Here is a 27,786-nt window from a genome sequence, read left to right on the forward strand (position 1 = left end):
TGCACTTGTGTCAACATGGACTCTGCCCAAACATTGTTCTTCTGTGGAAGCAGCTGGATGCCCTGCCCTCTGGTTTACATAGCACCAAAGGGAAGGGATAAGGAGAGATGAGGTGAGGGAAGAGGGAGGGGAAAAAGAGGCAGGAGGGAAGATAAACACAGCTCACCTCTTCAACACTGTCCTCTGAACTGAAAATGTCCTGTGGCTGACCCTCTTGGCACTTACTTCTTGATATTTAGGGACCTGCATCAGCAGAGAAAGAGTGTCTACCTCAAAGCCACAGGCATTGTTACAAGGAAGCAATTTTTCTGCTTCCTTTACAACTATTTTTCTTTGGGAGGGAGGTGGAGGTGGGAAAAGTGGGGCAGGGGAGAGAGTCATAGCTATTTCTGTCTGGCCTATTATATTCAAGGTCTAATTTATAGTATCCCATGTAGCATGATGGTGTCATTTTAATGGTGTATTAACACCGGAGTCTGGAATATTTATTTGGTTGAAAAATGCATCTGATACTAAATACATCTCTGGGGAGATGGCTGTGGGATGATTACAGAACTGAAGGCCATCAAATTGATAGCATTTCTCTGTCCTCCTGAGTCTTTTGCTGTAAAAGTGGGACAGGGCGTTTTCTGGTTAAGAATAATGGTCTCTGTGCTATCCTCAGGGGCAGATGTGGCCCAGCACCTGCGCTCTGGATCCAGGATAGACATAGCTGCTACACAATTATCTTCCAGTTTGCTGTTAATTTCTATTCAAATTAATCAGTAGCTGTTTGACATGAGGAATCACATTGTGAGTTTTAAAGCTTTACCACACATCATCATTGTTTATTTATTTACAGTGTGTTATTCATGCTAGAAATACTGGCCAATTTAACCTGATTTGTAATCTTTCTTCCTTTTTTTTTTTTTTTTTTTGGCCGAAGTCTCCCATGTGATTTGCATATGTATAAAGCCAGGGAGGTTTATTGTTGAGGGTTGTTTTTTTTTTCAGTTGACTATCATTACCAGGTAATACGAAATAGTGCCCAATAGAGATCCTTAGTATCCCTTACCTTAATCAAGGTTAATGTACTGAAGCAGGAGAGACATTACCGATCTCAGGAAAGGAACCTTTCCTGAGCATTACAACTGCATTTTGTTTGTTATTTGCACGGTGACTGTGACTGGATATCCTAAGTGAGATTATAAATCATCTGAACTGAACTAGATTTCTCGGTTTCATTGTGTGATGCTGTGTACAGATCAGGAGCGAGCAACCACCTCTACAAATACATGTCCTTGATTCATGGAGATTAATTTAAAATGTCAAAGCTACGCTATGGATATTTTGATAGTTTATTTTCATTAACATTCAAGCAAGGTGCATTCCTGTCTGGGGGAAAGACAAGATGCGTGATGGAGGGAGCCCTGCATCCCTGCATCTGCAGCACGTTGATCTATAGTTGTGGCTTCTACAGGCTGACAGCCTGTACGGGGCATGAGCATGAGTGCACTGGTCGTGTACGTCAGTGAGTCTGTGACACTGGGGATTCACTTGCCAACACTCTTGGTGGATGGCAGGGATTGCAGCTGTTAGCAATCAAGAGGAAGCTATCATTTCCTTTTGACTTTTACAAACTGGCCTAATATAAGTTCTATTTATTCAGGTGGTTTTATACAAATTTTCCAAAGATCCTGAGTTTGACCTTTGTATATGTAGTTTCCCCTCCAGTTAGTGAAAAGTATTTAGAAATGTCAAGGATGGGACTAGAAGGGGCCTCCTTGGTGCTGTATGCTGCTGTTACAGCCAACCAGATTGCACACTATCTTTTTCAGCTGTATCAAATATCAGAAATAATTTTTGTTTCCCACTCTTCTGTTTGCTGTACTGCTGTATCAGAACCTTGTTCAGGTTGCTTAGAAACCCTCCAATTTTTTTCATGGCCCATTCATATTCATTTGTTCTTTATGCCAGTATTGTCCCCTGGTTGGGTAGCTCTTCTCTCTATCTAATGTTTACACATCACTTCGATGTATTTATAATAAGGAACCATATCCTTTCTCAGTCTTAATAATTTCAGGCTAAACAAGCCCAGCATTTTTTTAGTGTCCACTCATAAAATAGGTTTTTTATTTCCTGAATATATGCAGTAGCCTTTCCCTGCACCTGTTCTGGTTTCAGTTCCTCATCCGTGGGACCAGCCTTGGACAACCCTCCCAGTCTTGCAGAGGAGGTAGCACCACCATCCAGTATAACAGCAAAAATATCTGCCTGCCTGCATTGGCTTTACTTCACATTACACAGTAAGACCACATCTGCCTTTGCAGCATCTCTTGTTGATGCGTCCTGGTCATTCTGTGATCATCTGAAAAATAGAGATCTTTTTCCTCTTGGTCTTCCTTAAGAAGGCATGCAGGGTTTGCTTTTTTGCTCTGGAACAATGCCATGCACTTATTAGATCTCCCTTGCTCCTTCCTCACTTGAAATATTTGTTTAAAATATCACCACTGATCTTACAGCTTCCCATGATGCTTGCTTTTTTTTTTTTTTTTTTTTTTTTTTTCCCCCCAGACTCCTACTCAGTCCCTTTCTTAGTTTACAGCTTTTTAGGATGCAGTGGCTTCCATCCCCACAGCCTCCTTCCCATTAGCTATCCTACCTTTGCTTCTGCTTTTTACATCACCCTCCTTCACAAAACCTGGTGGTGAAGCCTTCATCTAGATTTCAGGTCATGCTATAAGACATTTGTGATGTCTTTAACTTCAGAAAAGCATCATGTTCTGTGTTTTTCATTATATTTAATGCCTGACTTTTTTTCTACTTTGTTTTGTTGAGTAAGGTCAAGGTCATATCAGCTTGAATAATTTCATCTTTGGGGGCATACTTTGTCATCTCTAATGTGACTTCTTCAGACCCCAGTCCCAATTTCCAGCATTTATGTGATCTTTGCTCAATTTGATACACTTTTTGAGGTGATCATTCAACCACATGGCTTTGATGCTGTCCTTACGGAGTTCTCTCTTTGGCCAGAGGTTTGGCATTTCACATAAATTTTATCTTGAAGGCATTCCAGGTTTCTTCTGAAATCCAGGTCAATGAGATTTTCAACCCAGTTCACTACACTAATGCATCCCATAAAATTCCTAAATTTAATTGTCATCACTTTATCCCATAGGGCAGAAGCACGAACAAGAAGTTTGTGTTGCTTCTGTAAAAGCCTATAAAGAAACATCTCTGATTTTAGCCCAGCACTCTTCTCGTGGGTAATGAGAATGGGTAACAGAGCTTGGCTGCTGCTGCCATGCGCTGGTGCCCCATGGGGCAGGTGTTCCCGCGCAAGTGAGGATGTGCAGACGCAGGGTGCTCACTCAAAGAGGGATGGACACCCACCCTCCGTTCTGTTGCGCTCCTGCAGTGGAGTGTTTGAACAAGAAACAATAACACACTCAGTAATGGCGCGAGTAAAGTTTTACAAGGAGAGCAGGTGTGCCTGCTTGAAAGATAAACTCTTCCCCCATGCGACAATAAGATAAATGATCCGAATCTTGTGATTTAGTTAATGTTTCAGTCTTCAGCCTGCTGTGTACACAGCACCCTGCTGGATAAGCTGCCCAGAACTGTGTGCCTCTGTATGCACAGAGCTATAATAGTGAGCAATATCATTCTCTCACCTGGTGTCCTTAACTAAACAGCCTTTAATCATTATACATCGTTAATATGTGTTCCTTATTGTACAGTGCAGCATTAAAAAAAGGCCAGTGCCAATATTAAATAACATCATTGGGTATGACTGGGGGATCTTGTTTCACTGCTATTTCAGGCTGTCACATTTCTCTGGAGCAGTATTTAAATTATGCCTGAATTTAGGCAAATGTTTTTTGTTCAGTTGCCTTGAGAATTAGAGTTAATCCATCTTTCTCACCAAGGGAAAATTCCTCCAGAGGCATCTTGCTCTTGTTTCACTGCTTATTGATTATCACTCCCAGTTTGCACGTTACTGGCTGAGGCGTTCCAGCTGCATTTGAATGAGCAAAAGAAAAGCCAGCTGGTGCTCTGTTGTTCTGATTTTTATATCAGCATTTTGGTTTCAAAGACATTTATCTAATCTTATTAACCGGCTTTACCAAGAGGATTTCCTCACAGACTTAACTGGGAGAAAACAAATAGGCAGTGAGGAGGGGTGGTGGAGGATATCTTCTGTTACTCTGTACAGAAGCACATTCTTACCTACTGGGAGAAAAATCAGGTTTGCTATTGACTCAAATGCTGGCACGTCCTGAGTAAGGCAAAGCTCCTGAATTTCCTTTATGTGGCCTGTAAGAAGGCAAAGTGATGGGCATTTTCCTTTCATGCAGGTGCAAAGAACAGGCCAGAAAGCACATCTGCTGCAGAGGGAAAGAAGGGCAGCAGGCCCATGCCCGCACTCAGGGAAATGCAGCCAGGGGGCTGGGGGCTGCAGCCGTGTGCCTAGCACCTCCCATGCTCCCTTTCTAGTGAGAGCTCGCTTGTTATGTGTGGAGCTTTTTGCATGTGACTAAGAGACACATGTACAGTCAGAGTGCAAAAATAGAACAGAGTTGGGGAAATTAGTTCAAATGGTGTCTACACATTTGTGATCGCTAAGGTTGAGGCTTGCAAGCGTGCAGCCTAAGGTCCAGATTCCCAATGAGACACGTGCACAGGTCGTGCTATTAATAAATTCAGAATCTTTTTTGACATAAAATACAATAACATGAATATACAAGCATACATATTTTGTTAAAGGGTTCATTAAAAGTAGTTGCTGCTAAAACAGGATTTCTACTATGAACAAGGAATGGTATCTTTAATCAGTCCTTTGTTAATTTAGCAACTCTCAACTTAACCAAACAGGGCCTGTATGTCCCGGAATTCCTCTGACAAAGGGCACCCCAGAATCTGGAAGATTATCCAATTACAATTTAAAGAAACTTACCACAAGAATGACTGACTAAAGAGAGAAGTCTCTAAGAGCATTAAGAAAAGAGAGAGTCTGTGAGTGAAAGAGCTTTACTTTCTCATGAATAAAGTGAGGAGAATGGTACCTGTCCTTATGTTTTGTGATGGGTGTCATCAAGGTCCCTGGTGTTGGGTATGGACTTGCTTGCTTTCCTTCCCTCCTTTTTCTCCTTCTCTCTCCCTCTTTTGCTGTATACAGACCCCATACTTACATGAAAAATTTACACTGATTCTTAAATAATCTTTTTAGATTTACATGTATTAGCAATGAGGGGCTCTTGACTTAAAAGCTCTGTTTGGGGTAGCACTGGCAGAGAATAAAGAATAACTGTTAGTCCTGAGCTGAGTCAGGGGAGTGGTAGATGGCTTCTCCTGGGAAGAGAAAGGAGGCTCCAGGGGGCCATTGCCTTGGAAATCCCACCCAGAGCAAGATTATCAATGGCTACTGGTTCTTCCTAGCTCTTTCTAGGTGCTGGGAATTGCCCACAGAGGAGACTCTGTTATCATGCCTGGAGGGAGAGCTGCATGATGATGCATTCCCATTCCATGCCCATCACAGGTGTTGCCATCCCCAAGCAGGCATAAGAGTGACTAGAGTGTGTCCAATTGATTCAGAAGCATTTGACTGCAGATCAAGCCCATTCACCTTTCCTTGCTGCTAACAGCACCTGCCCCAACACCCTTTGGCATGGTTGGGCAAATCTTACTGCAGCTTCCAATCTGCTCCAGCTATCTTCTGCTTCAGCCAGCATGGCTGTGAGGCAGTGGATTGCCCAGGCATAAGCTGGGAGCTCTGTACTACACGTTGTAGCCCCTCCAGGGGCTGAAGGATGGCACGCTGGAGTGTGCCCACCTCCTTCCAGTCTGCAGAGCCATCCTGCCTTGGCAGTCACAGGGAGCTCGCTCCAACTCATGATTAGGGGTTTTTGTAGAATGACCTAAAGGGAGGAGAAGTCCTGAGGACCGATGAAAACCACACACCTGTTGGAGAACGGCTTGCAGAGAGCAAGGCCATGGGTCTCTGCAGAAGCTGATTGCAGCCATCTGAGGTAAACAAAGGAAAAAACCCAGGGTACAGTTATGCCAAACAACAGACTGTTATGTTAACAAAGAGAGAAACTGAGGTACACAATGGCCTTGATGGTAAAAACAACCTTGGGAAAGGAGGCAGGCCAGAAGAGGGAAGATGTTGTGACATGTCTGAGATGCCACAGGGGGCTGGGATATTATAATGTAGCTTTTTACATGTATCCAATAGATTTGTGGGTAGTATGCATGATTATTGTAGAGTGCTTATATAAGGGGTGATTTCTTTCAATAAAGTTGAAGCTTGCTCTATCATTCACATTGAATCGGCTGCTTGCTTCCTCCGCCCGCCGCATACACCTATTACTGATGGCACATCTGTTAAATGACATCAGTAAGAGAGCAAAATACAGGATAGTGCATCTATCATAATTGAAAGCTACCTGTTTTTCCCCGGCAGACTTATCTCCCATAACACACACATTTCTGTAGGCTCAGCACCATGTGGAGGCTATTGCAAAATAAGTGAGTGTGTGTGAGGGGGTGAGTTTAAAACAATGCTCTGAATCAGCTCCCTAAACACATGCCTTTATTTGTCACAAAGGATGCCTTTCAGTCACTCCACTTAGCCCACCTTCTGAACTGGCTAAATGTAGGCAGCACTCAGTAGAAATTGAGCATGTCCAAGCGGGATATTAATACAGAGCAGCCACTCTGGGCTATTTCCCTATTGCAGCCATGTTCTGAGAACAGCTTCTTGGTTCTCCAAGTCTTGTATTGTGCACCCGAAGTGGAAGATTTATTTATTGTGTGAACAGATTTGTTTCCTTCTCTATTCTAATTTAAAACACATTCAGTCAAGCAGAGGCCCTTTGAAAATCTGATGTGCAGCAGTGATGGCTTTTGATTTTAAGATCTTAGTCATTTTTTTCCCAAGTCCCCCTGGCCTGAACCGAGGCTATCAAAAAGACCTTAACTGTACAGGATAAATAACGCAGCCAGTGGTCTTCTTACTCCTGGTAAAACTGAGTTGCCTGGAATAAGAATAAAGCTTAAGTGTCCAGTAAGCAAAGTTTTGTTGGGGCATCCTCTGAGGATATGATAAAGACCACGTGAAACTTTTACTTCACCACTGAGTAAGAAGCGAAGTTTCCTACCTGTGAGAAACTTATGTGTTTGAGATTTAGTGTGAGTCCAAAATGAGCCAAACTTTCCTCTAACCATTATTTTCTCATAATGGGATTTCACAGCCCAGTGGCTCTGGGATCTCAGGAAGGGGTTTCGCCTTTGCGCTGTGAGCTGCAGAGTGTCGACTACTCCACACCCAGCCCTTTCCAAAGCTGCATCCTTAGGGTACTCTGGGGCCGCAAGCAGAGTCCGTACGAGCATACAGTGGCACAGACAGGCTTTTCAACAACATAGTGTTACAAACTACTTAGCAAAACATGAGAGAGAAAGATCTGAAGAAATAATAAGCACATTTATATATCTTTGTTCTATTTTTATTTCTCATCCTTCTGAAGAGCTGGAAAAGTGTGAGGCTCTCTAAATTATACAACTTCTTTTTCCAGTTGGTAGTTTTCCTACAGAATCATGTCTAGGTAGAGTTGTTCAATGTGTCCGTAGAGGGTTCCCTGATTCAACTGAAATTCCTGCAAGAAAGTGTGCCTGTATTTCCTCTTTTTCACCTGAAGCTTATTATTTAATCACTTTTAAAGCAGTTTTGCATCCTTCTCCTTAACAACAGCAGGCTTCTTAGCTTTACTTAGCTTTACTGCTATCAATTTGCCTCTGTATAGCTGTATCCCGTTGAACTATTTCCTTGCCTAAACAACCTCTAAATTGGATCAGAGTACAGTTAGTAAGTGGCTGACTCTCCAGCAGACAAACACTCCAGTTTCCACAGTAAAAGAGGGATTCCAGTACATCACAATATTTTATGACTTAACAGGGCCATCTGAACTGCCTAACTTCTACGATAATTCTTAAATTTAACATAGATAAATAGAAGGGTGTTATCTTGTGAAACCTGCAATGTTAAAACTCATTTTTCCCCACTGATAAAAATAGATAAAAATATACATTATATGTATAAAAGTTACACCCACTTACTGGAGATTGACACCCATGATAAAGATTTCCCATTTTAAATTGCACTTCAAAAACTATCAGTTAATTTTTAATAAATTTAGTCTAAGAGCTTTTATCTTGTAGTGTCCTACTTTCTTAATTAAAATGCCATATAGTACCAGGTGAAATGCTTTGTGGAAGAAATCTAAATATCTTGTATTATTATTTTTTCCTTTATTAATCAAATGTGTGGTCCAATACTTTTGTGGTACAATATTTTTTCTACCTTTTATCACAGCAAAGTGCCCTCCTTCAGGCTTGAAATAAATACAGGAGTCAGAATTTAGGAGTCTTCTAGGTTTGTACACAAGACCTATTTCTGTTCTGACTTCCTGTGTACGTTTAATCAATTTTTTGCAAGTGTCCAGCCAAGGTGGGTGCCATCCATTTGTAAAGAATTCATTCAAAGTTCGCCAGTCACTTGGGAAACAGCTGCAAGATGACTCCACTATCAACACTTGGTAGGGATCTGTCTGTGTAGTAATTTGGAAGAAGCACGAGTTCATGACTTTCTTTTTTTCCTGTGAAATATCATACAAAATTATGACCTGGTGTAGATGAATGCTTATGCACACCTCCACAACTGGGATATGAGCCGCCCATTTAATGAATTGTTTTAATTAATCAGGTTCTGTAGATTTGATTGTACATCTAGACCACATGTTTCATCTCATCTAGCAAAGAAGTCATGCCAGAATTCAGGTCCAACTTCACTTTCATAGAAATCTACCTTCAGTTCCAACTTAAATACTAAGTGTTGACTGCCTGCTGAGGGTGGCTACTTCTATGAGTTTCTCTCTAGGCTGTGGATATTTACAGTGCCTTTCCTTTTCCTGAATACCTGTGTCTTAGAAAGACTCAAAGCCACCCTAGTTTTCCAGGCATGAATTCCCTCTCTTTTTCTTCCACTTGTTCTCTGTTCCCAACCCTTCTGCCAGGCAGATACCCCGGGAGCATGGGCTGTGGTCTTCACTGGAGGGAGATGGAGCATGAGCTGGCTCCCACCCCACAGCAGCATCGTCCCTCCCCTGTGGCTGGGCTGGTGGAACAAGCCCTTCACCCCACCACCCATGCTTCCTTCAGAAGTTTGGTTATTGAACTTGTGGGGAAGACAAAACCTGAAGGCCAGCTGGCCAAAGAACATACGATATTGGATCAATTATTAGTGAATAAGTACAGTAAGTCTTCCCAGAATTTTTCTTGGCTGTATCTCCCATTGCTTCTCTCTATCTCCATAGAGATTTGCTTCATCTTTTAGCCCATTATTTGATGCTGTGTCAATCATTGTCCTGTCTCGTCCAGTTACTCCTTTGAAGGGCTATTTTGTTGTGAGAGTCTGAGGACAACCTTTTGCCATAGGGTAAGATGAGAGCCATCACATACGTGTGAGTTAAAAGGAACTTAGTCAATACCTGCCCTTGAGATAGTACCATTATTTCTCAGGTTATAGAATCTTACAGCTGTAAAGCAGAAGCTGCAATTTTAAGGTGTTTGTTGCAGCCAGTTTATCCAGCTGCCCATGGGTGACGATTTCATACTAGAAGAGAAGTGGATGTTGACTATTATTTCTCTATGCAACTCTTGTCCATCATCACTGTTTTATCTAAGCATGATTACCACCCTGCATGAGCACTGAGAAATATGAGCCTGCTTTAGTAAAGTATTTGCCTCCTGCTCCGTATTTCCCAGCAGGTGGAAAACTACAGATTCAGCTTTCTTGGAGAAAACATGCAACAACAAGCAGTGGAGTTTTGCATACTAAGGGTCCACCATTTCTGCAATGACTGGTCACCTGAACTTGGCTTTATGGGTCACTAAATAATGATACAAGGTTTATGTGCAAGGACCCTTGTGAAGCACAAGTGCATTGTGGATGTATCTGTTTTCTGATTTTGACTATGGTGGTGGATTTGTGGCCTTCTGTGAAGAAAAAGGAGGAAACTGCATCTGTTTACATATGTGCACTCATAATTTGTAAGAAACCCAGATGTTAAAACACTTGCTTATCCCTGCACAAATAAATAGCAAATAAGGACAAGGTTTCTGAATTTAGGATGTCTTTTTAGTGCATGCTCTCAAAGGATTTTTCTTTTCCAAATATAAAGTGCAGTTTCTTTTGAAAAAAGAAAATCAACATGCACCATAAATGACAACTTGTTATGGATGTAAATATTAATTATACATTGAAATTCTGGAACTGTTTTTACTAGAAGCTTGTTAGCTTGTTAATTATCATAATTATCATACAAGGGGAAAGGGAAGAGAGAGGGAGACTGATTAGTGTTGGTAATTTGCCTCGTCCTTTCTGTGCTGTTGCCTTTTTTTTTTCATTTTGGGAAAATTAATTCTGTGAAATTATCACTAGGGTGCTGTGTGCTCCAGGACACGTCTGTACGATGTGGCATTGTTCTGGCAGAATGCAGACGTAATTCATGCTTGGCACTTTTCCTGTCCCTCTCCTTCTTGCCATGTTTGAGTCTGCCACTCTTGGGCAATGCCATATCATGCACTGTTCTTCCCTCAGAATAAAACAGTAGTAAAAATAGGGACAGACACACAGCTCCTGAAACCTCAGGCAAATATGGGCTGACAGAGGAATAAAGGAAAATAGTGGTGTTTTAATTAAAATAGAATAGAGAGAAATTATACCCTAGGAGGCATAGGGCTGTTAGTGGATACCACTGGGAACCACAACCATCCTTAGTGTTTTGGAGTGGTCTTGGGGCAAGATTCCTCCTCTTGCTGACTTTAATGGACTCTTGTTTTCTCTGCTTGCACTATATGGGTGGGACAGCCCTAGGTACTGTGAGAGGAGGGAAAAAAAAAAGTCCCATGTAACTTCTACTCGTAGAAGAGTTTACATTAACTCTGAGATAGGAAACAAAAAGTGGATTTAAATATCTCTTTCATCATGGCAAAAATTTGCCTTTCAGGTTATTTAAGGCACCATACTTCCTCCTGGGTCGCTCAGGATTTTTAGAAAAGATCTGGAAAAAGGTGGCTGTGAATCCACCAAATCTGCAAAGAATACAGAATCAGTCAAATTCTGAAAAGGCTGTGAGAAACTTCAGAAGCACCTAACCCAACTAAATGAATGGGTGACACGGTGTCAGACAAAGTTCAGCTCTGTTCAGACAAAGTGTTGCACACGGAAGGGGAGAAAAAAATGGATGTACTCATATGCCTTACAGGGCTTTCAATTACCTGCAGTGGCTCGGGAAGGGCAGCTGAGTGTCCCTGTGGATGGCTTGGTGATCATTTGGATGCAGAGCACAGCTCTAATTTATTGGTCAGGCAATGTGTTAGCCTGCAAAAGGAAGAGGATAGAGAATTATTTGTGAAATACAAGCAGTTAATAATGCAAGTCGATGATGCATTCACATTTGGAATAACACATGCAAGACTGGTCACCCAATACTCCCAAGTTTCACAAGAGGCATGCACTAAAGCAAGAAAGAGTTCAGAGAAAGGTGACAGGAATGGAAAAGGACATGTGAAATTTCCCACGTGAGAAGAGACTGAAAAGACTGGATAGTCTACCTTTAAAAAAAAGTGAAAAAGAGGTGATATGGTATAAATATTGTAAACGTAGGTTATGATACACAGCTAGCAAATAGAAAGCCTATTTGGCCTGTGCTACAGTTCAGGAGCAAGAAAGGAGTGAGTGAATTGAAAAAGTTGCGATTTCAGAACTGATTAAGAACAGAAAATGTTTTGCACATATATCATTGGCCTCGATGCCATCACACATCAGTTGCTAAACGTGTAGGAGCAAGTGGTTTGTCATGATAGGAGTGGGTTTGTGGAGTGAATGTCTGGTGCTGGGGACCCACCACCCATGTAATATGCCTTTGGGGCTTTTTACAACAGACTAGACCTAGTCTGATCCCACAGACCAAACATTCAGCAGCAGCAACTCATCAGTTGCGCTCCTTGGGTGTGTACAGTGGTTTATTTTCACCCAGTGAAAAAGCACCAGATAGAAATGAACACTCCACGCTCTGATCCAAAGCGTGGTACATGGGGACCATGGGGAGAAATGATACAAAAGCACACCTCAGATCCAAATTCAACTGCTAATGTAGATATATCTTTTGAGCCCAAGAATATACTAAGACTCAAAGTAAGACTTGACATTTATAATGTAAAAATAATGCCAGAATTATATTAAAGAAACTTGGAAGCTAATAACTTCTATTTTACTTTATTTTCTTTTTATGCTTTTTTTTCCTTCTTTTCATTAAGTGACAGTGAGGATGTAACATTTTGGGGTAAGCTCCAAGGAAGACATAAGTCACTGATGTCTCTTCATAGCCAGTCAGTTATGGCATGAAAGGAAATATTCAAGTGTGTTTAATACATACTGTTTGATAAACATGTGCATGCTTAACATGCATTTATTTAGATACATTTCTAGGGTGTTTCTTGTGCTGCTGTTTATGGTTCTTGTCCATAGTGCAGACTCTGGAGTAGCCCTTGAAGTGAAAGCAGTCATATATTACACCAGAGATATTCCCATCTTTCACAGAACAGCCAGAGCCAGGCTGAGGAGACCTTACAGAACGAGCTGCAGGGGGAGGAGTAGGACAGTGAAGTGGACTATATGTACACATGGAGTTTGAGATGATTGCTGCCACTTGATCTAGTCCATCCACACACACATTAGGATTGCTCTTGCAAATGTCGCTAGATTGAGAGCAAAACAGGCACCTCGGTATCTGCACCGTAGGTGGCTCTCTAACACATTTGAAAAGAGGTTTGTGTTTTGAGGAGAACTGGTTGCATTTCAGTTAACCTCATAAGCTCATGCAGTGACAGGTCTCCCTACCTTAGACTTATTTAACTGGAGGTAGGCTTTGTTATTAAGGTAAATGATATCTATTTGTTTCTTCTTTAGGTTTTGCCTAAATAATACTCTGAAACTATCTACCAGCTATCAACCAATAAATGGAACCAGGTGTCTCAGCTCTGATAGCCAAGCCAGCACAATAATTCAGGTGACAAGACATCTTGTTGGGGAGTTTAGACCTGGGTTAGGACTCTACCAGGAAATGAGAGGTTTCTGCTTTCCGAAGAGGGCCTGGGACCTCCTGTGCTGGGTTCAGCTGGGCAGTGCCATGGGGACAAGGGACAGAGGTGGGAGATAGCTGTGCCCAGGCTGCTGGACGGTAGCCAGCCTGCCAGCATCTGTGTGACAGCAGAGGGGGGACACATTTTCCTTCATGCATCTGCCCCCACACAGGCACTGACTGTGCCTGTCAGGGTGTGTGACTCTATTACCAGTATAGATAACAGAAAGCAACCCAGCCCAGTTAGCTGCAAGGTCAGGGAGGGCAAGTGAAGACCACTGGATTGTTTGGTCTCTGATAGGTCTCACTGGTTCCCCCACAGCCCCTTCCTGCAGCTAGAGCATCCCAACAAAAGGTCTCAGGAAATTGCCCTGTGGAGACCGTGGTGTGACATCTGGAAGATGCACCTATCTCTGGAGGAGAGTAGTTTTGCTATAATTATTCATGTCTGCTAATTAACCAGGATGTAATTAGATATAATCACCCTGACAACAGTGTGCACCTTTTTCAACAGACAAGGAGGAGGCCTTGTTGTCCACCTGTGTCTTATCAAAAGGGATAATAGAGGAGCAAGCCATTAGCGTGCACATGGTAAGAGAGCTGGGCCAGTGCTCCCATTGAAGGCCTGATAAGTGATACAGTCGAGCATGGGAGAAAATAATTAATTCATGATATTTTTTTAAACTGTCTTTGCCACCATGATCTCAGTTGTCAGTAGCCAACCTGTTTGAATAATGCTGCATTAAGAAAAAAAAAAGAAAAAAGGCCAGGGCAGCTAAAAGAGAAGAGAAACATTTTCTACGCTATCATCAGCAGGGTTCAGTGAAATTATTGTGTCCTTTTGTTGCAGCAAACAACAAGGGAACAGCTGAAATGTTTTGTATCCATCTGTGCATGGCACCTACCCAAAACCTGCTTAAACACAAATGCACCAAGGCCCACGACAAGGGCCCTGTCCTCTGCTCTTGCAGAAGGACTGGGACTGTGCATGGAAATCCCCCATCCACAGAAGGAAGGCTTAAAAATGTGACCTGGGAGTGACTGGTGCCTGCCTGAGCCTTGCTCTGAGGGGCAGCTGAGCTCCATTTGCATTAGCCCCGGCTGCACACATAAAAACGCAGCAGCGAGGCCATGGAGCCATGTCAGGGATGCCTCAACACCCCAGGCAGCTTTAATTGAATCGCCAAGAGCAGCCACTTTCCCACATGGCACCACTGGCAGCCCTCTGCCCTCCCACACTGCCATGGCTGTGCCACTTCCCCAGGGCAGAAAACACACAGCTTGTTCCCTTTCCCATGCATGGTGTCCACTGGCCTCCACTGGGAGCAAAATGAGACACCTGTGGCCATGTACATGGGGGTGCCCTGACACCAAAAAGAGGTGTTTTACAGGATTCCTCTCAGGAGGGACTACTGCCAGCCTGGTCACTGAGGCTCAGGCCAGCCATCCGTAAGGAGCGGAAGAGAAAGCATTTCCCAAAGGGAGACATACACGCACCTTTGCTGTACTGGACCACATGCAAAAAATCATATCAGCATGGAACCTTTCCTTTGCAGGAGGAGGTGGACCAGATCCAATCCCCAAATGTCTCTGAAGTGAGATGAAGCTCATGCTTGGTTCCCAGATCTAAAGGCTGAAGTGCACTCTACTCTTACATGGGGTAAAAACAACATTTCTGGTCTTCTGCTTTAGATATTAGTTTTTCCTCCTGAGCACTGTGCATAGCACAGGCTTTTCCCTCAGCAGTTTTGAATGATCTTTCAGGATGCAAAATGTTACTGGTTTGTACCTGAACTGCAGTGCAAAGCTTTCTAAAGAACAAGATCTCATAAAGCCGAAACTTTTTCATATGCTTTACTTTAGGAATAATTAGAAATTAATACATTGCCATGGAAAATGCAGTTAAATGGCTTTGTGATAGATTCTGTGCTACATGCTCATAGACCGCTACAAAAAAAAAGCCATGCTGGGCTCAGAGTCAGAGCACTGATAGAGTCAATGTTTGGAGCCAAAGAAGTCTAGTCAGAAGTTAGCCTCTATCTAAACCAGCCAACCACTGCACTGTAATTTCTTTTTCTGCTCCCAAGGTTGAACACACAGGTCTTAGTCAGTCTCAGCAATGATACCTGCACCTGCCCATGTCACCCTGTACAGGACAAGTTCTGGAAAACCACCAGCTTCCTCCATCTGCACAGGATGGCACCAAGACGTCTACAGTCAGACATCTGCCTTTCAACCAGCTAGCTCAAGGTACTCAGTCTTCCCCCATTCCTCATTTGACACAAATTTGTATTTATTTTTCTCATTTATTTATTTATTTATTTATTATTTTTCTGTTTCCTCTAGATTCTACTGCTTTTTTCTCCAAGGCAGATATGGGCAAATCACCTTTTTATGCTCCCAAAGACAGATGTGTATTTTTGTTGTTGAAACTTTGAAAATATTTGATGACACGATAAGGTAGGTATTGTTAATTATAACCAAAGGTTCCTTACTCCTGCAGTTTCCCAGATTCACCTGCCTCTTTCCATGTCTCACCTTGCCTTTGCTGTTTGATTGTGGCACCCTGACATGTACCGTTACGAAGTTAGGAAGCTTCCATTACTGTTAGGAAGCACAGCAGATGAAGTACCCGTTGGAGAAACTCATCTCATTAAGCAGAAATGTCTCTACAATCAGAGTCTAAAATTTTTCTTTTTCTAGATATCTCCCAGCATTTACTGTGTTCTGGCAATCAGTGCTGCATTCATAGAAAGCAGGTACCAGAGCAATGTGGATACAGTTGAAGTCCAAGTGCTTTAAAATACCATAAACAAGACTTCTTGCAGTTTTTCTGAGGTTTATTTATGTCAACACTTAGGAGTTTGGTTTAAGTCTTTCTAACATGGCTGGGGAGGCAGCCTGGCATGGTGGGAGCAAGGCGGCTGAGCCAGAGGAGAAAGCTGGACTGCTGCAGCAGCCACCCTGCCCTGCTGGGAACCCCCTGCTCCCCCTCCCTGCCCGTCTGCTGTTGCCTGTGCCCTTCCCAGCTTTTTGGGGCAGGGATTGTCTCTCTCCATGCTAAGACTCCCACTGCCAGGTCTCCAAACATAAGGGCAGCAAGGGGGCCTGTAGGAGCTGTTTTAACGCAAACATTGGTTTCTTTCCTTCCAGAAGCACTGAGTGGACCAGCCAAGCTTTATTTGTTAGATCTTGTGCTCACCAGAGAGTCCCCAGCTGCGGTGCTTCACCTAGGATTAGATGCCCATAACTGACATTTGTAAGGCATCCTTGCCCCCTCCAAAATCATAACCCAGCTATTGCTGCTTTGTAGTACTTTGGTCAGAGCACTGGAAGGGAGAGTCATTTCCACCACTACCCCAGACATTATACAGCTGCCTGATGAAGCATGGAAGAAAGCGAGGCTAACAGGAGCCAGCCCAATTAGCACAGCACCCTGGGCAGGGCGTTTCAGCTGGGCCCTCCGTACCGCCCGCCGGGCCGGGTGCAGATGTGCAAGCAGTGAGTGACAGGCAGAGGAGCTGGGATCTGACTACATTCAAAATCCTTCCCTGAGATTTTCCTGCTTCCTTTTTCTCTTTCTCCCCTTTCACCACGTGAAACGCGCGGTGGGCTGTATATGCAAACACTGACAGATGGTGACACTCGGCTCCAGCTCAGGCAGATTAGAAAGGGAACTCAGTGTTCAAGGGACCAATTACCACTCTGTCCCCTCGGGGAAGAGCATATCAGATGTTTACTGGGGGTTAATAATAAATGAATTGAAAAAAAAATTGCTCTTCGAACACCATATTCTGTGTATTCATGTCAGCAGGTTGTAATTAGCTAATTAAATGCTTGGACTGACAGAACGGCCCCAGTGGGGGTTGCAACATTGCAGACCGCTCCTGAAATATGAGCAGGAAACATCTTGGAATATGTAGGCAGGAGAGCAGTTAACACCTCTCATTTAATGGGACACTTCTTCCTGCAAAGGTTACTGGGAGAGCTGGGAGGAGGACTTGGACAAGTCCTGCATCTGCAGAGCTTGCTGCCAAAATAGCTATAGCTGGCGACAGCGTGCGAGTGAGGGGGGCATGCAAGATAAGGAAACAAGCGGTCACGGGCTCTCGGCAGCAAGCAGCCATGGAGAAAAAAAGATGAAGCTTTTGAAATGAGTATACAATTCGAAATGAATATCAACTAGAGGATAACTCCCTGCTCCTCCTTAAAAGGGTAGAGAGCTCTGCAGCGGTGAGAGAGCTACCAGGAGACACAATCTACTATAAATATGGGTGTCCAACCATGTATGATTAGTTTGAGTCATCAAAACCAAAGCTACACTTAAGGAACATGAAAGGCCCACCTTTAACCTCCCAAAGCAGAGGAAATGAGAAAGCGCATTCAACCTCTTGGCTGCCGTTCGGGTATTAGCTCATGCCGTACGCCCCTGCCCTCGCTGCTGGCCTTCGGAGATGAGAGCGTTTTGTACCACTGGCATGTCACCACTGCTTGTTTGCTTTCCTGGCTCCTAGTAGCAGCAGGGTTGGGTTCATGAACAGCAAGGCACCTGGCACACTATACAAATAGGGGAGCAAAATCTATGCCAAATTACAGCACGAATAATGCATCCGCCTGGAATGTATCAAAGGAGGCGTTTGCAGCACCAGCAGTGAAAATGATAGTGTGTCAGGATTTTTCGAGCCCTAGCTTTCTTTGGTCCCACTTTCTAGACACACTGCTTTGAGGAAGAAAAAATACTTATATAGAAGCAGCCTAGAGGTGTGCAAGCTGTCCCAGTAAGAATCTGAGCTCACCCTCAGCAGCCACCTTTTGATTGTGCAAAATGACCCATAGCATCGTGTGCTTGGACCAGTAGCCTGCCAGAATATTGTAGACATACAAGACAGAGCTCATCTGCCCTGCTGTCCTGGGTGGAGTAGAGTGACTTGACGCAACAGGAGTTCGTCCTCTTCTATTCCCTCCCAAGACCCATTCTGCTCTCACCACAGCTTGCCTGGATGAGAGCTACCCAATCTCTTGAAGTTTTGAACAATAACTTCTCGGAGATGAAAGTCTGCATAGATGAAAGGGGTGGGAAGCATGTAAAAGATGCCTCCAAAATGTAAACCGTGGGATATCTACAGAACATGAAAAATCAAAGGGAAACATGCCACTTTGCACCTTTCATTCATTACTGCATCAGAAGTTCAGGGTACACAAGGCAGCTCATTTGAAAAGCATTCTGAGATGTGCATTAGACCACGTACCAAGCAGATGAAGAGCAGGCAGACCAGGGCTGCATGCTCAGTGATGCTAGTGTGCACAGGACTCAAGGAGAATTACACTCTTCCAAACCCTGTGTGTACAAGGGGTCGCCTGCTGTAGATAAGAGGTGTCATCTGACTCCCGAAATCAGGATTGTTCTGATGAACTCAGGAGGTCTAACCAAACTTTTCTTTGCTGCAGCTGTGATGTTTTCCTCATGCCCCTGCTAGTGCTCTGTGCTGTAAACACGCCCACCCAAAGAGCCTGAGAGATGATGGCTGCGATGCATTGCTTCCAGACTGGGGTGTATGTTTGCCCTATGATAGCTTGTTGATCTTCCCTTTCCCCTCTCCCCGAATGCTTATTATGATTGCAGAGCAAAATCACTGCTGTCCTATGCATGCTGATCTGAACTGTTCCTATCTCATGTCCTCCCACCCTTCCAGGGGTGGCTGTTCAGCCTTGGGGGGTCACTTTGGTAGGGCAGCTGTGAGGATAACCAGTTTTCTTTTACTCCTGCCCCTGCATGTGAGGGAATAAGGCAGGTTACTTTGCTCATGATTCATTTTTTAAAGCCTTTCCCTTTGATGAGCCAGCTTCACAAAACTGCAGTCATTCAGGCTCCTTGAAGGGCTTTCTAGCACTGACTTGTTGAGCAGATTAAGGAAATAGCCTTTTTTATAGTATTTTGGCCAGCTGGGACAAATTCAGCCCTCTTTTCTAGGCCAGTAAGCTCATGGGTGGCAGAATGAGTGTAATTTAGTTAGGCAGTGGCAAAAGCTTGGTAAATTGAAGGTTGCATGTGGGGTGACTCTTCCACACCAGAGCCTCGTTCACGGGTAGCCTTTGCAGCACATGGTGCTCAGAGACAGAGGGGTCTGAGCAAGATGCTCCTTCATGGAGGTGCCCATAGGAAGCCTGTCCTGATGAATCCTGGTGTGGGTAATAGGCCTCCCAGGCTCCCTCTGCTGTTACCCAAAACCTGGGGAAAAGCATCTGTCAAGAGTCTCTCCTGAGCCTGCCCTGCCCTGGATGTGCTTGGCACTCCTCCAGCTGTGCAGGTCTAGCAGGATGCTCTGGTTCCCAATAAAGCTAAGAGACCCAAAACATGCGACTTCAGGGCAGCCAGTCACCCAGCTGGTGACTGCTTTACAAACGGCTCAGAAGAGTGCCTCTACCAGAATAACAGACTTGGCTTTTGGGTTTCAGTTCCCTGTGTAGTCACAGTTCAGAACTACCCTTTGCAGTGTAGAAGTTTGGATTGAATTTTTAAAACCCTTCAGGAGCTACACTGTAAGGACAAGCAATGAGCAGGGAGTAGACAACCTCATCTGACTGACTTGCACTCACAGGGAGCCACCATGCTGCTGCCTGCCCCCTGCCCGTCACCCATTGACACACAGCTCTGCTGTCTTTTGTTTATTGACCTCCTTTGGCCTGGGTTTGTTTTTCTGAACAGCAAGTAGCACTGTTCCTACATACCTATGGGCTCAGGATCTTAATTCACTCGTTGCAAAGCATTTCAGGACTCACAGACCCCATCCTGCAAACACACTATGCCTACTTCTATATCCATTGCAATGAGTCAGGGCCACAACAACCCCCAGCAGCGCTACAGGCTTGGGGAGGAGTGGCTGGAGAGCTGCCAGTCAGAGAGGGACCTGGGGGTGCTGATTGACAGCCGGCTGAACAGGAGCCAGCAGTGTGCCCAGAGGGCCAAGAAGGCCAATGGCATCCTGGCTTGTGTCAGCAATAGCGTGGCCAGCAGGGACAGGGAAGGGATCTTATCCCTGGACTCGGCACTGGTGAGGCCGCCCCTCGATTCCTGTGTTCAGTTTTGGGCCCCTCACTACAAAAAGGACATTTTGTTACTCGAACGTGTCCAGAGAAGGGCAATGAAGCTGGTGAAGGGTCTGGAACACGTGTCCTATGCGGAGCAGCTGAGGGAACTGGGGGTGTTTAGTCTGGAGAAGAGGAGGCTGAGGGGAGACCTCATTGCCCTCTACAGCTCCCTGAAAGGAGGTTGCAGAGAGCTGGGGATGAGTCTCTTCAGCCTAGTAGAAAGTGACAGGACAAGAGGGAATGGCCTCAAGTTGCACCAGGAGAAGTTCAGACTAGATATTAGGAAGCATTTCTTTCCAGAAGGGGTTGTTAGGTGTTGGAATGAGCTGCCCAGGGAGGTGGTGGAGTCCCCATCCCTGGAGGTGTTCAAGAGTTGGGTCGATTTAGAGCTTAAGGATATGCTGTCAGTGGGAACTGTGCTAGGCGAACGGTTGGACTAGATGATCTCTAGGGTCCTTTCCAACCTAGATGATTCTGTGATTCTGTGAGGCAACTAATGCTTCAAGTTCAGTGTGCTGCTAAGGGCTTTCCCAGATCCTGGCCATATCGCTTGATTCTTTGTAGAAATTATTTATAGGTACAGACATATGTTGGCACAGTTGGGATTACAGGCAGTAAGATATTTTCTGTGCAAATATGCAGCAGAGAACGTGCTGTTTATCATACCCACTGAGCCCAGCTCGTGTCGCCTGTGAGGATGGAAGGAAAGCAGGCAGCACCCTCCACAGGCGGGGAAGGCCTGGCGAAACTGCCGGCTCCTCGCTACCAAGCTGTGACTAGATAATGCAATCCTGCTCAACCATAATATTCCAGAACTGAGTCATCCAACAACATCAGCTATGCTTGTAATTGCCATAACAGATAACCACATATATTTATTATTTACCAGCACATGCTTTATTGATGTTCATTACAAGCTGTTAATGAGGTGTCTGTTTTAATGGCAGCTAATAAGCAGGAGGTGGAAGGATCCTGCCCTTTGCCAATGGGTTTGATTTCTTCGTTGGCTTTTGGGCAACCGCATATCCTGTCCACAAATGACAAGCAGCAGGATCGTAGGGTCTGCCTCAAGCACGTCTGCTGTCACCTCATTTTGGCAGGGTACAAGGAAACAGGAGGCTGTGAGGGGACCAGTGGCTGAGGAAGAGGTAAAGGGGTGAAAGGTGCCACCAGTAGACGTGGCCAAGAGTGACCTGTCCTGCATGGAGTGATGCTGACCCAGCAGCCCGCCAGCCTGCACGCAGGCACCTTGCCCCTCCAGGAATGCATGCAGCACACTGCTCATCACTGGCAGCCATGGGACTGCATGGGGTATGGCCAGCTGCTGGCTGCACATCCACCCTGTGCAGACAGCACTCAGCTGGTTTGCATTTTGCAGAGCCTTTTAGGAGAAACATGTGTCTCCCCCATCACTGCCATCCCACACAGGCACAACCACGTGGGGTGTGGGTCCCAGCTGCCTGATGAGGGGGTGATGCTGGGAAGCCCCTCTCCCCATGCTCACCCCAGCAGGACTGCCCGTGCATCAGAGGGGCACCTTCAGGGCCCAATCACCAGCGGGACACTTTTTCCAATACAAACTGTAGGCTGGAAGCAAGCCAAGAGAAACTCGGTAAAATTGGGGGTGAACCCAGATGCACAGGTTGCGGCAGCTGAGCCTGTGCAGTGGGTGCAGTTCTGCACCCCTCCACACCCCCTGTGCCAGGGGTGCAGCTCCTGTCCCTGCCCACACACCCCATCCACGGGGCAGGGGACATGGCAAGCTCCCCAGGGGAAGGAGGGGGGCACCACAGCAATGCCCCCTTCTCTGCTGAACTGCTCAGGCTTGCTTCCCCGGGGCAGGAGGAGGCAGCAGTGCCCCAGCGAGGGACAGCGTGCAGGATGAGGCCACGCGTGGCGCAGGCTCAGGGTGGCTAGCAGCGGCTCTGCTGGGCTCACCCCATCCCTCTCAGGGAGATGGGGTGACAGATGCAAGGCGGGCACCAAGAGTGGAGACTCCCATTATTTTGGCCTTGGGCACTTTAGGAGCAGTGGCCGTCTTGAGAGTCACCCAGCGTTTGGCCAGATCCCCGATGGCTTTGCACATTCCTTTTCTTTCCCTGAATGAATGGTCTAATCTGGCTGGAGGGCATTGCAAGGCCCAATAGCCAGTTTGCTGCACCTGCTCATCAGGGATTGAAACACCTGCCGTGGTCGGGGCTTAGCATTTAAGTGCTGCTATTTGAAGACAAATCTTGTCTTTTGTCTCTGTCTGAGCCTCCTCCCAGCTTCCCCCTCTCCTTAAAGAAAAAAAAAAAAAAAAAAGAGAAAAAGGCTGTGATGGGTGTTTTTTGGACAGGGCTTATTTTTCCTCTGATTTCCCAAAGAAGCAACCCTTACTTTCCATGTTAGGTGCATTGCTGGGAAGGGTTATTCACACAGGCAAAGAGAAGCACAAACACTTTCATTTGGCTCACAGCTGTTTAAAAGGCCTGTGCTGATGTTAAAACGTTGGAGCATAGGGTGGTTACACTCTGAAGTGCTGCTCTATCATCCTGGTACTGGCAATCAATGCTGTGCAATAAACTGATGCTTTTAATGAGAACAGATGTTCTTCTACAGAGTCTCCTACCTACATTTGACCTTTACATTTTTTTCAGTTTGTTTTCTTGTGATAACAAATTAATAATATTGATTCAGTAGCTAATATGAGATTTATTTAATGGGGAATTAGAAGAGAGTTGTCTAGTTTGTGCCAGTAAATTAGGAAGTAAGGAAAACAGATTTTATCCAAGCAAGGTGATTTCTCTTTTCTTTAGTGAATTTGTGTATATGGATGACTAAGGCACTTGGGCTGTGGAAGGAAGGCTTGGTTTTGCAAGATTTATTAATGAAGGGGCTAGAAAGATACTAAATACACTAAATGGAGTGAACAGGAACCATCTGATACATCTCCAAAGTTAACAGAAAGCAAAAAATATATTTCTAGTGGCTCTCAAAGGATGTGTTCCTGAACCAAGTTCTTTAACACTTTTATCAATGATCTGGAAGAAAAACAAGTCATGTTATGTACAAAGACTGGGAGAGAGCAAAGTTTGCAAGGGAGGTAAGTAAGGAAAAGCAAGCTTCAGGGAAGGGAGATGGGCAGAACTACAAGCTTGAGTAAAAAATGGGGGAACGTGTTTATCTCTAGTGTAACAGAAAGGGGTCCCCACTCTGTCCAAGCACCTGCTCTGGGAAAGGAAATCTGGCAATGCATCAGTCCTCAGTCTGCCAAAATATAACAAAATCTAGAACAAGAAGTTGAAATTAAGCAGATGCAAGTTAAGGGCAGATTTGTAACAGAGGATAATGAACAACTGAAATGACTTACTGAGGGCTGTGATGGCTTCTCTATCACTGGAGACTTAAATGATATCAGAATTTCTTTAACTCTTCCTAAACCCCCCCCAACACACCCCCCCCCCCAAAAAAAAAAAAAAAAAAAAAAAAAAAGATGCTTTACTTGATTCAGGGGACTTTACATACTGTGTTACTGGGAAGATCAGGCAAGATGATCACAGTGGTGCTGGCTTTATAACCTATGAATACATTTGATCAGAAAACAAACCCATGAAAATCTTGAGTTTATTTCAGTTTCATTTATCAAAAAATATTCATGGGATAGTTAAGGAATATGGAGGGAGGGCTATTCATTCTTTTTCTGGTTTTTGGCAATTATAACATTAAGATAAATAAATGGGGAGAAAATTTAGGCCCAGAATAAGATACTCATTCCTACAGTGATGCTCAGCCAGCAAAATTCTCTACATTGGGGGAAAAATAATCAAATAGTTAATTTTGGGGGAACAGACCCTAATAAAAGAAGAGCAAGAGATCCTGCATTCATCTGCACAATAAGCTGAACTTGCTTTAGGACACAGATCAATTGCTAGAAGATTTAAGAAGAAATTTCTCCCACAGGTAGCTTATAAAGAGTGGCATGTGCTCCATGAATGCCTTGAGAAGCAGAAGCAGCCCACTTCAGTTGGCTGAGAGCTTAGCCTAAGCCTGCTTCATGAAAGACACCGGGAGTTTTATTAAGAATTTCAATCAGCTGACTTCTCTTACAGTTTTATGTAGTGGTCTCCTTGATTTCTTTGTGATCTTGGTATTTTTGTGGCTAAAGGATGAGGGACTGCCCACCGGGAGCAGGGTTTGGATTGGAGCTTTCTGTTGTTGTCTTTGCCTGGAGCATCTAGCAGGAGGCCACTGCTGGAGGTACGATGTCAGCTGTGATGTGATCTGGCACAGGTTTTACTGTTACAAATTCCCTTGGCTGTTGCCTTTCAGAGGCTATAGCAGCAAAAACATAAAACAAAATAAAGATCAGAGACAACTCTACTTACGTGTCCTTAGCAGCACAGAGAGAATATCTTCATTATTTTTTGCCTCTGAGATTAATCATAGAGGACTGTTGCCCTTTCCAATTGCCTGTGAATTTAAAATATGCTGTCTTGTAGAAAACAATTCAAAGGAAAAGAAATTTTATGTTGCTCTTCCTAGACATGCCTGTGTCTTTGTCTTCCACATGGTGTAACTGCCCCCCTTTCCAGCCACATAGCGCTAGGATGGGTTGTGTCCTAGATATACACAATTTACAAAACCACCCATAATGCCAGACTAACACCTCACCACCAGCATGAATTTTCAGTGTTACTCAGGTGTGAATTCAAGTTACAATGTATTTATTACAGGGGGAGTCTCAGACTAGGTTAATTCTCAATTAACAGCTAAAAAAAAAAAAAAAAAAAAAACAGCAAGAAAAAGTCTCTGTGGCTTTGAAGCGTAGGATGCTATTCATGTAACGTACCATAGAGAGTTAATGGTTACAGTGCAGTGGGTGGAAGTAAAGCCACTGCAGGTGTGTTTCTTAATGAGGTGCTAATTGGACAGGTGCAGATAAATAGGGGACAGGAGGGCTCCCTAGTCCTGGGGAGTAAAGAGGATTTTGTGCTGGGGAGGGCACTGCTGCAGCTGAAAGAAAGATTTATTTGGGTTTATCTGTGACATTATCTTCGCATAATCAGCAGAACACAAGGTTGTTGGCTCTAGTAATAAGGAAAGAGGTCTGCATATTGGGTAACAAAGGTTTTGGGAGACAAGATGGGAGGGCAGAGCATGTGGGACCAGAGATTGCAAGCTTGCCAAGGTGTAGAAGTGGGTTATTTGCAGGGCTCTTGAAAAAAATGTGAGGCTTAAATATAGAGCTATTTGAGTGCTGGAAGATGCTTTGGGGATGTGCAGTGGCAGCTTTCTTGACAGGGATAGCTCTGAGCCCACCAAATTAACAGGTGTTTCTTCACTGGAATGAAAAAAATGTATAAGGTAAAAGAAACACAGTGGAAAAAAAACAGTGTGCTTCGAAAGTGGGAGAAGGGAGAACAGAAAGGGGCATATTCCTTGAAGCTTTCAAGGAATGTATTCTCTATTCTCCATAGCCAGATGTGGGGAGCCTCTATAAAATTGTCTGCTTAGCTATGTACTCCTTGAAAGTTTCCTCAGTGCTTAGAGGAGAAGGCTATTGGCAAGAAAGGATGAGTGAATGTACTGTAACACAGTCTGTTACTATGGGTGATCCAGAAGAGACACAAGTATAAACACTATTCAGTATGAAGCTTTTCTACGCTTTCCATTGAAGCAATCCCCTTCCCATCCATTCTTCCTTGCTAGAAAGCTAACTTGTGGACTGTGGTGGCTTTTTTTTTTTTTTTTTACTTCAGCAATTTGTAATTAGCTTTCCTCCACCATGCTGCCTCTCTGCCAAAACAAACTTGTCAATAAAAGTCTGATGTCTAGATGCAAAAAAGATGTACATTTAATTAAATGCGAAGCTGGTTTGTGAGAATGGAACGTGTGGAGAAGCCACTAAAGAGCGTCACACAGAGTGTAAAGAGCTGGAAGCAAATGTTTGAAGGAAAGGAACAGTGTGGATATTATGATTTCAAGCCACAAACATTGTAGCAGTGAAGCAAATGGTAAAGCAAGCAATTTCTGTGTAGTTAAAAAAAAAAAAATGCTAGTTGCATCAAATTAAGGCCTGAGAAAAACGTTCATAAAACTTGAGAGCGCTGTGCTTGGGACATACGTATAGAGAAGCGAATCTGGTGGGCGAGGTCCTGTGGGACTCTGTGCGTGCTGTGTATTATGAGAGGGCTCAATTTTCAAGCCTATGTTGCTTTTGCTAAACAAACACGCATTCTTGTTAAACAATTCTCTTGAGATGACAGCTATTGATAATACATCTTCCTGAAGCATATGACAGTTATCAAACAAATAGCTGACAGTTTGCAAAGTTTCCCTTATTCTCTAGTAGCTGAAGAAGCTTGAGGGTGCAACGGGAAGCTTGGAATCAGGAGCGCCTTAGCACTTAATGTTTTTGCACAAAATTTGTTAAGTGTAGAAACTGTGCTCAAACGTCAGAAGTGTTGATTCAATGGAAACATCAGTTTGGGGCCTGCTGTTAAACAGCAGTCTGGGGGGATATATGCTCTCTGGGAAAACTGTGTGCATCAGCAGCAATTCGGTGTCATAAAAGCTAACGTTAGGAGTCACGTTCATTTGAGCATGTTGGGTGTTTCATGCACTTTTCATCTCATGGTACTAAAGACAGACAATGCTGACTGGGAAAAAAAAATCGCTCATTTCTCTATTTCTACTATCTTCAAATGTGGAAACAACACAAGTCTCTATTTTGATCTTTGTGTGGAGGATGCTGTTGTGAAACACTTGCATGTGGTCCAAGCGTTGTTCTGACATGGTGTTTCATTAAGCTGAAATCAGCACAACATGTACAAAACATCAAGGACAATAAAGTTGATTTTCTTTTGGGGAGAATCATATAAAACATCTGAAAAGCTTAAAATCCTCCTTAGAAATGAGAGAAAACATAAAGCGGTCAACAGAAAAAAAAAAATTGTTGAGATGTTATTTACAATATTTAGAGATGTTATTTACAATAAAAGAAATAGCAGCCACTACATTCATCTGCTAGTAGAACACCTTAACAAAACCACAGTCGGCAGTGCTGCTGTGTGAAAATGTATTTCCCTAATATTGAGCCAAACTTGTTTTCTAGAAAGTAGAATGCAAAGAGAAGCATTGCAACAATTTCTCTTTGGTCACATCAGCTGAAAAGGCTCATTCTGGAGCAGAGAAACATGATAAATCGTTTAGTTAACTTACTATCTTTTATACTGGATTCTCTAAACTGATATAAAGCCATGAGAAGGCTTCCTTTTTTGTTTCTTTTCAGGCTGTAGATCAGAGCTGAAGATAAACTGCCTTGAAATTGCCTCTTGCTAAACACAAACGATTATAGTAAGATAGACATATAACAGTGTATGCATGGAAGTAGTTTAATTTAACACACGATGGTACATATAATCTATCAAAGATGTCTGTCTCAATGCCATTTTCCATGACAACAAAAAACTGTAGATTTTGTTGTTTAGTAAAATGCTGATAAAAAATAGTAATGACCCAAACAGGTGAA

Source organism: Athene noctua, chromosome 1 (assembly GCF_965140245.1).
Source record: "Athene noctua chromosome 1, bAthNoc1.hap1.1, whole genome shotgun sequence".
In the NCBI taxonomy this organism is placed as follows: Eukaryota; Metazoa; Chordata; class Aves; order Strigiformes; family Strigidae; genus Athene; species Athene noctua.